This window comes from Ostrea edulis, chromosome 8 (assembly GCF_947568905.1).
Source record: "Ostrea edulis chromosome 8, xbOstEdul1.1, whole genome shotgun sequence".
Taxonomy (NCBI): Eukaryota; Metazoa; Mollusca; class Bivalvia; order Ostreida; family Ostreidae; genus Ostrea; species Ostrea edulis.
Window position 1 is genome coordinate 34,873,201 of NC_079171.1, and position 12,832 is coordinate 34,886,032.

Consider the following 12,832-nt stretch of genomic DNA (forward strand, 5'->3'; position numbering starts at 1 on the left):
AATTGTTATACCCTGTCATTAGATGGGTCGTATTATGTTATGGCGCTGTCCGTTCGTCTGTCCGTCCGCCCGGGGTTTTGTTTTCCGGACTTTTTCTGTAACGGATGAATGTACAACCTCAAGAATCGTAAGTGAGTTTGCATTTCAGGTGGATTGGTCCATGCTTTACCTACTTTAGGGCTATAAGTAGGTAAACATGTTCTATTACCTTTTCGTTACAGATACAGATATTGCCCTCAAATTTACACATAAGCTTCTTTTCAGAGGACTACAAGTTCAGCTTGATTGGTCCGTCCTTCAGTGACATACAGTAGGACAAACAGTTTCCAGGGCTTTTTCATTATGGATAAAGATATTGCATTGAAATTTAGCTACAAGCTTTCTCTTGTTGTAATTCAAGTTCAGTTTGCATTTCAGCTGGATTGGTCTATCCTTGACCTACCTTTGAGCTAAATATAGGTCAAACAGCTTCTGAGGTTGTTTTTTTTAATATTACGAATATAGATATTGTGCTGAAATTTAGTCACATGCTTCCTCTTGGACGAATACAAGTTCAGTTTCCGTTTCAACTGTATTGGTCTATCCTTGACATACTTTTGGACTGAAAATAAGTCAAATAGTTTTCCGGTTTTTGGTGGGTTTTTTTGCATTACCTATACAGATATTTCACTAATAATTAGTCAAAGGCTTCCTCTCGGGGGAAGACAAGTGAAGTTAGCATTTCAGCTTGAATGACACACTATGGCCTACAATACTTTAGGGATAGAAGTAGGTCAAACATTTTTCCAGATTTTTTTAGTATGGTCACAGGTATTGCTTTGTTTAGTTACAAACTCCCTCTCAGAGAAATACATGATAAGTTCTCATTTTAAACATTTCAACTTAATTGGTGCTACTTCAGGGGTAAATGTGGATCAAATGGTTTCCTGGACTTTTTATCATCATAGATAGATACAGTACACGACACGAGTTTAATACACCCTTTTTTGTAATAGCTCTAAAACTTCATAGTTATTTCGGATTTCAAACATTTCGGTTGAGCATCACTGAAGAGACATTATTTGTCGAAATGCGCATCTGGTGCATCAAAATTGGTATCGTATAAGTTTTACATAGTGCAGATTCAAGTTTGTTCAAATCATGGCCCCTGGGGATAGAGTAGGGATCAAAATTGTACATGCAAATATATAGGGACAATTTTGAAAAATCCTCTCAAGAACCAAGAGATGTTTGACCTTGAACAACGACAGGGAGGATAACTAAGGTGAGCGATGTTGCCCATGGGCTTCTTGTTTGTTGAATAATTGAAGGGACGTTAATTTTTGACATATATCATGCATAGGGGGCGGATCCAGGAATTTTTTTTAAAGAGGGGGATACCATAAATTTTGGTTTTCAAAGGGATGTCCCATCTTTTACTGAGATAAATTGAAAGTTATACTCAGTGAATTCAGTTCTAATTCATTATGATGGATATAATTCATGTCAATATTTTATGTGTATACTTGTGTATGGTGGGTAGTGTACATTCGGGCAACCAAGCTTTGTCACATTTATTTTTTTTTCTTTAAAAAAGCATCACTCGGGCCTATTTTGCCCATCCCTATATATGGTGTGTCCAGGGGTCCGTGTTTGCCCAACTATTTATTTTGTATTGCTTGTAGGAGTTATGAGATTGATCACTGTTCGTTATCTTCACTTTGCATGCACATGATTATTTTCATTAAAGTAAGATAATTATGTGCTAACAAAACAAAAACGTCAATTTTCAGACTGACGTTTGTGTCTGCCATTATCATGCAAATATATTGGCCAAGGTCTGTAAATAACAAAAATATTTTACGTTACTTTTAGATCACAATAAAGTCTGGAAGCAAAGATAGGTATTCAGTTGTTCATGATCTCATCAAACAAGCGATATGCAAAGCTATGTTCAACAATAGTAACAATTTTGTACATCACTTGATGAAGACAGACCAGTTCAAGGAAATTGTAGTTCAAGTCATTTGTAAGGAGATACACAAGGAAATCAGCTAAATTCGCAAATAAAGAAGATAATCAGCAACATTACAACACAGAAATTAAAAACTGGAAAAATATTCTGTAATATTTTAACCAGCGAGCTCATATTACTGCATCATTGTTAAAAGTTGTTATATCAAAGGATGTTACAGAGTGAAATTGAAGGACATCAACTGATAAGCCTCTGCACCGGGTTTTCAGTCTTGTTGTACAACAGAACCAACACCCTATCAAGACTGCAGTACACTATTGGACTGCTATTGGATCAATGTGGTGCCACCAAAGAGGTATTATTTTTTTCTTTTATATTTTAATGAAAAATATTTTTTAAAAGTTATCAATTCTTTTCAATCTTAACATGTGTTGTAAAAAGTTTTTTACTAGTATATTAATCATTGTGGCGTCAATTCAAAAATGTAAAAACTTATGCAAGATAAGTTGAATTAAGTCAACACATCAATATTGGCTCACCTGTATGCTAATTAAAATGTGTAATACTCATTAAATAAAGGCTATTATGATTGTTTCTACAAGACAACAAACTGCTGAATCTTAATTATTTAGAATTTATCTTAGATATTCAGATCAGGAAAATATTAGTTACATTTCACAGACCATGGGACAAATATTCAGGTGACCACTAAGGTATGTGGATCTCTTGCTGAAACGAAATTGAAAATGACTCTTCCTAAATTTTATGTATTTCAGGCAATGTCAGTGTTACATGACCTGGGGATATCTGGGTCTCCAAGTGCTTTATACAGAAAGAAGAGATACATTGTATGACAGGAAGAAGAGATTGTTAAAAAAACAGTTGACAAGTGAAGATAACGAACAGTGATCAATCTCATAACTCCTACAAGCAATACAAAATAGATAGTTGGGCAAACACGGACCCCTGGACACACCAGAGGTGGGATCAGGTGACTAGGAGGAGTAAGCATCACCTGTTGACAAGTATGTTTCAGAGAGGCGAGAAGCCATTGCTGCAACCAAACTCATCAAGTAGTATGAAGATCAAATGAGTGAAATGAATGTATTGTTCAAACCTAAAACTCAACCAGGATCCCTAAAATGTTGTCAAATGGATGTTGGGTGCAGTTGGATACTTTAACAACTTGTGAGTTTTGGGATTGTTCTAAAGGATCAACATCCAATACCAATGCATACAGTGAAGTGACTTTTCAATGAATAATCACTCACAGATGAGAGGTGTGACTCAGGAACCAGTCAATGGGCAGTTTAATGCTAGGTCAAACCAAAAATCCAACCCAGGAATCATTTACTCCTCAGGAAATCAAGGAAAGGTGGTGTCTTTTTTTAAAACAGAAAATTCTGAAAACTAAGGAAAACCCATCTCCACCCATTGAAATCTTAGGTGACAATGTTGATATATTTGTTAGTCCAGCTAATATGACTTTAGATAGACAAAGAAAACCATGGTATTGGTTTCTTCTGCTTGCTACTCAGAAAAGAATAACTGACAAGGATCTTCCAAAAGATGAATCCTTAGCTGATGTAGAAACGATTGGCAGTTGTGAGTTTGTTCCATCTGAAGCTGAAATCAAAGAATATCAGAATAACATACAATTCCATGTGACAAAAATATTAACAAAGTATATCAAGGAGCTGAGGCAGTTCGAGAGAATCCTTCCAAAATAACACCCAACAATCATATATTGAAAACAATTTTATCATATGTCTGTTCATCGACTGTAATTTAATTGACAAAAGTGAAAAGGAATAATTCGTATACTGCAAAGAGTGTATTCTTTAGCAGTGTCATACATCAATCAAAACATTGAAAAGGTAGAGCTGAGTTGTGATGTTTTGACCAATGAACGAGCTATGAGTGCAAAACAAGCCATGAGGAAAAATGAGACCTGCGATGAAAGTTACTTGGCGTAATACATAGACCTGAACGATTACACAGGCAGATGAATTTTCTGATGGTAGTATTGTAATTACTTTAATTTGTGAGTTTTGCTTCCTTTTCCATGTTATAAAGGTATGCATGTGATAATACACAATGTAATTAAAATCAGATTTTCTCTTATCGTTACACTGGAGAAGATCTAATGTTAATTAGATTGGATAATACAATAATACAAATTACTTTCTTAAGCAGTTTTTATCATCCTATATATTTTTTTTATTGTACAGTGAGTCAGATCATAAAAATTCACATGCATGACATTATTTTTCTAAAATAATTTTCCAAACTTTTATTTTGATTTCCTCCATCCTCTCAAATCTTGTTTCTAATCCTCTAACAGTTTTGAAACTCATCATGTTTTGCAGTAGTTAGGAATAAGCAAATGAATCTAAGAATACACATACTTTCACTACATTGAATTGATCATAAATGCAATTTGATCACTGAACGTTGATTAAGATGTTGATTCTTATATGTACCGGGTAATCAAGTTTTTAGAAATGAAATTGGGAGTATGATATTTTGGGGCACTTCCATACTGTTTTCGGCATTTCTTAATTCACTTGAGATTTTGATTTTATATTAAAAACGTTAATAATATCACAATCTAATTCTCAGAAGGACAATATGTAATGAACCTTAAATCATCAGAAAAATATTAATATATTTCAAATGCATGTACCCAAAAATGTTTATGCCAAAATAACTTGCATACTATCTCAATATTTGTGGATAAACATGTTCATTATTTGTATGCATCAAGTTGATACAAATGCTGGACCTATTCTTAATGTTAAAAGTGGAGAAATCTAAATATTAACAAGTGAGCTTTTCTGATCACCCGCTGTATGTTTCTCTGTCTGTAAACTTATCACATTATCGACTTCTTCTATGCATAACCACTGGGCCAATTGCAATCGAACTTTGTACAAACCATTCTTGGGTGAAGGGGATTCAGGTTTGTTCAAATGAATGGTCATGCCCCTGTGCAAGGGGAAATAATGCAAAATTAGGGTAGGGTCATTAAAAAATATTTTCAAGAGCCACTGGACCAGAGAAGTTGAAATTAAAATATTGTGAAATTAATATGTAAGCTTCCTGACATATTGCAAATTTGTATTATATGAATTCAGTTTCAGTTTGTCGTACTGTCTTATGATGTATGTTGGTAACCGTTTCGTTTTTCCTTATGTTAGGTGACGTTTCACCATTGGAATTTCCTGTTTTTGGTTTACTTCATTCTACGGTAAGTCAATCCAATTTGGCAACCATTACAGAGTACCAGTAACTGACGGGAAATAATTCAACTTTTTTTCTCTACCAAACGTACCAGAAGTTAAATTTCTTTGAAAAAAAAAATCATGAACTTTACACTTGATTTGACAGAGGAAGGCCTGGTTTATCATAGTTGTCATTGGACACATAGTTATGGGAATAGGCATGTTTTTTTGTAAAATCAGTAAGATAATGAGAGCACCTTCTTTGATATGTAATATATTTGAGACTAGAATTTTTTTAGTGTGAATGTACCAATTGTGCCAATTCAACTACCAGACCAGATACATGTAGTTCAATGGTACAGCACCAGATAGTTAATATTCATTGTAGGTATCTTTCTCACTTGGCAGTTTCTGTTAAATATGAGAAAGTATTTAAGCTTGTGTTACAATTATCGGTATCAGTGGACATTTTCACAAAAAAATCTTTGGAGTAATAAAGTTTGTCTCTGCCTTAAACTCAACTGAGTTAGAATGTCAGGCCGAGGCCTCTGCTGGTGGACTGTTAGTCCCCGAGGGTCTCTACAGCCCAGTAGCTTAAGTACTTCGTTACTAGCTTGAAAATACGGATGTATATTTAATTGCTGTTATAAAAGTTAGAAATTCATTTCAAAATTAAGGATTATCTCCCTCATGTATAGCTCTTATCCTTGGACGAATTTGGCTCCACTTGTTTGGCACGCTGTTTTTGGCTATATTTAGCTCTAAAACTTCATAGCTATTTCGGATTTCAAACATTTCGGTTAAGCATCACTGAAGAGACATTATTTGTCGAAATGCGCATCTGGTGCATCAAAATTGGTACCGTATAAGTTTTACATATGTATATACTTAGGTTTGCTCTTTTAGAAATATACGAGTACGTAAAATATATTAGAATAAGTGTTTTAAGGTATTCAATGTAAAACGAAAGGATAATCAGCAATTTGGAAGGATTTTTATCAATTGAAAATAATATTTATTGTTAGATAATGATGAAAATGAAGTAGAAGATATTTCCATGTCTGGTAAATGATTAGAAGCTGATCTTTATGCACTTCGGACTTCTTTAAAAAAGTTGTCTGTCCTTTGGAAAAATTAGAAAAATATAATTTTCTAGAGATATGTGTGGTAAATGATTAATTTTATTTCAGGTTTTCATAGAGAAAGTGTATGTAACTTTAAACCAAGAGATTTGTATGAAAATATAATTTCTTTCAAAAATAGTTTAATGTTTTTAACAATATCCTCCCATAGTCTCCAATGTATAATTCTAGGTGAAATATGGTTCTTATACATTGGATACCTTAAAATCTTTAATTTTCATCATTGTTCTTTGTGGAAAGCACCACAGATCAGTCTTCATTTCATGCATACAAAATCCCTAACAATTGGGGTTTTTTTTCTATGCTCAAATACATTTAAGTGCTTGTCTCAGAGAGAAACAGCCAAAATCAGAAAAATATTCCAACACTTTCCAACAATGATGATATTTTTTTGATGTACGGTCTAAAGTGATACAATAGTGAGACCAAAATATAGGTCAAGTTCATTCTATTTATAGTAACACGAGCAAACTGCATTTCAGTCAATCCCTAGCTTCCCTACATAGAAAATGGTCTAAAATTACCCATTTTTGCGATAAATTGATTTAGTTAATATTACTTTTATAAATTAAAACTTATTGATATGGTGAAATATACAGTCTAATGTATCATTTGCGACTGTTGGATGATATATCATGTTTGACGCATTTAAAGGGGGGGGGACAAACTTGGCTTCCTATTTGAGATGTTGATTTTTAGTAAACTTTGAGCACCTGTATTGTGTAAGGTAGACAACTATTTTAATTGGTTGTATTTCCATATTTTTAGATACTTAGGATATATTAAGAATTTTATTATGGAGCTTTCTAAATAATGAGAAGTAGCTGAAAATTGCCATAAATAGTAGCTATATTCCGACTTATTTGAAGAAAATTAATTTGGTTGTAAAACCGTTTTTTTAAAAATGATTTCTGAACATGTTTTTATAATACTCATGAAAAAACATTTATAGTATCATTTCTAAGCTCGGAAATAGTACAAAAGGTGGGAAAATAATAATAAATACACTTCTTCCGTATAAATCGAAATGGGGATTACCCGTGTAACTCTTCAAAAGAGGAGTCTCAAAAGGTATACAATAAATGCTGGCATCGTCTGACTTGTAATTTTTGCAAAAGTTTTAAAGATCATAGCTTTATTTGTGGAATTTTTTGTCATAATTTCGAAGATTCTGACACTTCATCATTGATTGATTGTAAGAAAGATACTTCTGCACACCTATGTTCAGCAAACGGTTCGAAATATCCTTATTGATTCTGTACCGGACCAGAGTTTTATGCGTTACCGGACAGTTCAATATGTAAAAAAAAACCAACGAGACCATTATAGTATGTATTGGAAAAGGACACGGACAAATGCAGTATTCTAGATAATTCCTCCACCAGAAAGGCGAAAGTAGATTGAGGTGCACCACCAATGTTTTAGTATCGGTCATGAGAGGCAATTCAGGTTGAAGCTGGTAAGGAAACTTTACATAAATTTGTGTAAAGTCCCACTCCCGGCTCCCCGAAAAATATTAGCTGGTTTTTTTTAAAAAGTGTGATGCCAAATCTGTGGGTTTGGTATCAGCAATTAGGTGGTGGAGAAATGGATATTTATGTCTACACTGAGGAAATGTTCATGTAGTGTTATACAATATTACAGAGACCTTCCATAGGAACTATAAAATCTTCAAAGCCAGGGACGTTTTTTGTCTAAGACTCAGACAGTAAGAAAAGGAGATTAAAGATCTGTAATTCATTCCACATTTTAAAAGCCAGTCACATTCCATTATTTCAATAGTGATTGGGGGTGGGTGGGGTGGAGTGGTTGAGAAAGAATAGAGGAAAATTTTTTAACTCCCACAGAAGGTGGAAAAAATCTGAACAGGAGATATGGGTAATTCGCTTTCGAAATAATGCATCCATTCAAGGACAAGTGTAGTGTAAACCTTTTTTTTTTAATGCACTGCTTTTGTTTGAATAATTAACCCGCCATGAAACATGATGCGGAAAGTAGGTAAATTCCCTAACTAAAATATATCAGGATCAGGGAACAGTACCAGTATATCATGTAAAACTTCTGTCCATGATCAGGGATGAGGTTAAATTTATATATTACTATACTGTATTTATTTCAACTTCAGTAATTCTACAAGATCCTTCAAACATTTAGACAGCTTTGGTTGTTATGGATTTTTAAATCTTATGTACATTGTTAAAAAAATATTTGTAGATTGTTTCATTTACAAGTCATTTAAGGTAGCTCACTACACCAAGGCTCATGTCACAAGTTAGCAATTTTAATGTTTTGTGAAATTGTTGTTACCGATTGATTTGGTTGTCTATCATCATGGCTCAGTGAATAAAGCATTGGGCTGGTGAACTTAGATCTTGAGTTCAAATCCGCCAAAATTACATATCGTCTGCCTTTTTGACATATATACTTATGATGTATCATATCCTTCATGATGAAATTATTTTTGTGCTGATTTGAAAAACTCTTTCAAGTTGTAATGAACCACCTTAACTCTCCTTGAAAGAAGATTGGTGTATTGCTTTGTACATATTGGTATATTTCTCAGTTGGTTCATAGACAGACATGATAAAATAAAAAAGATTTCTCTAAATAGGTTTCCTAAGGCAGGCTGATGTATCTTAGTACATAACCCCTATTCAATTTTAGGTCACTTGGTTAAATGAGTTGGAGTAACATAAATATCTTTTACAAACTTTTTTGTTTTCTTATGTGAAACTTATAGTCAGAAACCTGTGATAATAAGTACTTATTGTTTATAAGTAAATGCATATATGCAATTGTAACTTTCCAATTGTCAATCCCCAAAATCCTTAATTATGGACTGTATAATAATTTGTTATATATACATTTTTATCTGCTACATGATTTAACGATCAGGGGATCAGATTCATGTGGTCAAATATGTCAATTATTTTGAAAATGTGCATATTAGTTCAGTTTTGGTATATAATTACTATGATTTGTATAAGATACTATAAATTACCAATCTCAAAATTAGTATTTATTAAAATTTTCTTAAAATGAGAATGCTTTTTCATTTGGTATTGATATAACTTTTGTTATGGTATGTGAAATTCATTGTGTGGTGGATTTTATCGACTTTGTCAGATTTCCTAATGGTTGTCTCTTCGCATCCCTTGTCGAAATGGACAATAGTATTTGCCGAGCTCAATATTTTTATCAGTTGCTCATATATGACAGAGCTTTTACTAAATGAACACAAAACCCTCAAACTTGGCCTACCTTGGAAGACTGATGGATCTGAACATAGGGGGAAATGCTGAATCAGCTATTTGTCGGAGGGTACCCATAATAAAGGCATCGGTACTCGATTATGATAAAATATCTTCATCTCATTTTTTGTTTGATTTATAGCAAAGAGGAGGTATTTTTTAAAGTATGTCCAGAATTGGACTGCCTATCTCAATTATCTATATTTCGAGTATCGAAAGTAGCTGAAAAAGCTGTATTTTGGCTTGATAATTGAGACCAATATGCCTGGAATAGGTAGCGCTGTATAAAAAGAACATGCATGGATATTTCATTGAAATATTTTGTAAATGGAGATAGAACCCATAGGTGATTCTCCACGTAAAATATCACAGGGATTGGTAACAAGTGCTTCTAGACTGTTTTGCATGGTTTTATCTGAGACAAGCACTTAACAGCATGATGAATGTGTATATGTTCACAGGGAAGACTAAATGATTCAATCTGTATTGTGCAATCATTCAAACATACTGAATGAAACTGAAATCTTGAAAGCAATGCCACCTTTTATTTATTTCTGTTAAGGGAGTTCCAACTTCGTGTGACTTATCAATATTAATGGTTGAAAGTGAAAAAAAATCACTATCAATAGTTTACCAATTGTTTCTATCCGTTCAATTACATTTCTCTGAAAGAAATATTTCTATCATGCGCAAAGTCCTTTTAATAAAGATTTTTGCAAAAACTTATAGATGACATCACACGAAGATCGATCTACCTTAATTTATGTACATGTGTTTACTTTAATAACGGGTGTGTATGGTGTGAAACAACAATGTTGAATGTTTAAAAAAATAACACGGTGTCGAATTTTATGGGGGCAAGTTCAGAATCTGACAAAAAATTTAAATTACATAATAATACCCACCCCTATAGAATTCAATGTTATAAAAATTAATCTAAATTTGATTTTCCTCATCTTTATTTATAAAAAGAATCTTTTTCAATAACAGCAATGTAAAATGCACTTTTTAATAATTATCAAAGTCTAACAACCTATCCACTACCCAGCTTTCTACAAAACTACTGGTATTTGGATTTGGATTTTCATGAGATAATTTTTATTTTGTATAGTGGATAAGAGCATTCAACATTCATAGATGTCTAAGGCCTTTATCACCATCCTAAATGTAGTATATATACCTGCACAAGTTTTTATACTGGAACAAAATACAAGTGTTCTGGTACAGTCCTTTTTCTTTAGAGACAAGTCCTTTAGTAACTGACCAAATGTCACTTCAATAGGCACATTGTTTTTAACCTTTTGCAGACTTAATTTGATGTTTTCCATATCTGGACTGTCAATAATGTATACACAGTTGTTTAGAGCAAGTCGTTTCCTAATTAATTTTCTTGCGTCCTTACTAGCAGTGGCTGTGGTTACTAGGGCAGCACAACTGATCAATGATTATATCTCGCCGGTCCGTGAAAACCATTCCCTGAACGCTTGGATATGCAAGTGAAATTAGAAATGAATTGAAAATGAGAGAGAAACTTGTGTGTAAATTGTGGACAGAATTACAAATAATGAAAACAATTGTGTTTCACTGGGGAGGTGGGGGTGAAAGATAATTAAATAAGAAAAAAAGGCACACAAGCCTATTATTATGGACCTACCCCTACCCATGGGAGGTTGAATTATACTATTTTAATAAAGGGCAATGAGAGCTGGGACTAGTAAGTTGTTAGAATTTGTTCCCCGTTCCTTTTAATTTATTCAATAACCAAGATGCCCACAGGCCTTATCGGGTCACCTTTCAGTGATGAGTCATGACGACGTATCTGATCGAGATTTAAGTCATATTTCTGATGATTTGCATGTTAACAATTTTGAAAAAAAATCTTAACCAATATGCTTAAAAACTGAAGACAAGTAATGGCCAAGCATAACTGTAAATATATACTAAGTATATTATATCAAATTAGAATAATACATGACCAAATCTGTATCACACGCCATATCAACCCGAGACTCCAATATCAGTCCGAGGGCCGTAGTGATAAAGGACGCGTGCCTATGTTCATATCAGTGATGCAGAAATCCTGAATTATATAACAAATGTATAATAAAGAATTAAAATATGTTTGCAAGGTGCTAAGCAATATGCTATTAAAGTAAAATTTCAACCTGCTAAGCAGGAAATTCCCACCGAAGTACTGGTATATGCTTAAGGATTTAAGAATTCTTTTGCATACAACCCTAATTGAACAAAATGCAGATGTGAATAACATTAATCTCAAGTTCGTTGTAGTGAATATGATAAATTTCTTTCAACTGTAAATAACAAAGTAGTATAAGCTATTTTTGTATATTAACTATACTCGTATAATGTACGTCAGGCGGCTTATAAATGGGTAGTCCTTGGCGTAAGCATAAACAGTATAACAGCTAAAACATTCTTGTTAAGTTCGAAATATTATAACAATATTGAAAGTTGTTTTCTGTAAGTAAATAAATATACCTACCAATGAACAACGGTATGGGCTTCATCGACAACAAATAATCGGAAGGATTTAGATGTTGACAACATATTCCGCCATTTATCATTCTGTAAAATAGCTTCTGGTGAGGTGAAAATAAATTGGTATTCACCAGCAAGGATCTCATCGTCCTCGTACGCATCTTTACCAATATAAGTTGCTGTAAATCCTTTTTATTTCAAACAATCAGGCTGTTCCTTCATAATAGCAAGGATGGTACTAACAATAAGCAAGTGTGCCAGTTCTGGTTGGTACACACATTCGTAAAACAAAGGAAATGCCATGTAACAGAGTGATTTTCCACCATCAGTTATCAGAGAGAAGAACACATCCCGGTTATCTAAAAGGCTACTGATTGCCTTTTCCTGTTGATCACTTAGCTTTTCCACTAAAAAAAACTTCTCCGAACTGTCGTCAATAATAACGCTGCCATACTTGATTGTTTTCTGAATATCATTTCGAAAGGTGTTAGGTGATTGGTTGGGCTCTCCGAGTAAAGTTTACTCGGACATGATTTGATTGGTTACTCCCATCATGCATAATTAATGAGAAAGGAGCAAATTAGTATCAGACAACCACAGGTATAAGGGAATGTGAGTGAACACAAAACCGTGGTTTGCGATGATGGGTATACCAGTAAAAGTTCGTTCAAAGCAGATTTTTCAATTTACACATCTCATTTTGTTTTAAGCATGCTATTTCCTTTCAAGAAATGTACAATATATATGTAAACAAAAACATGG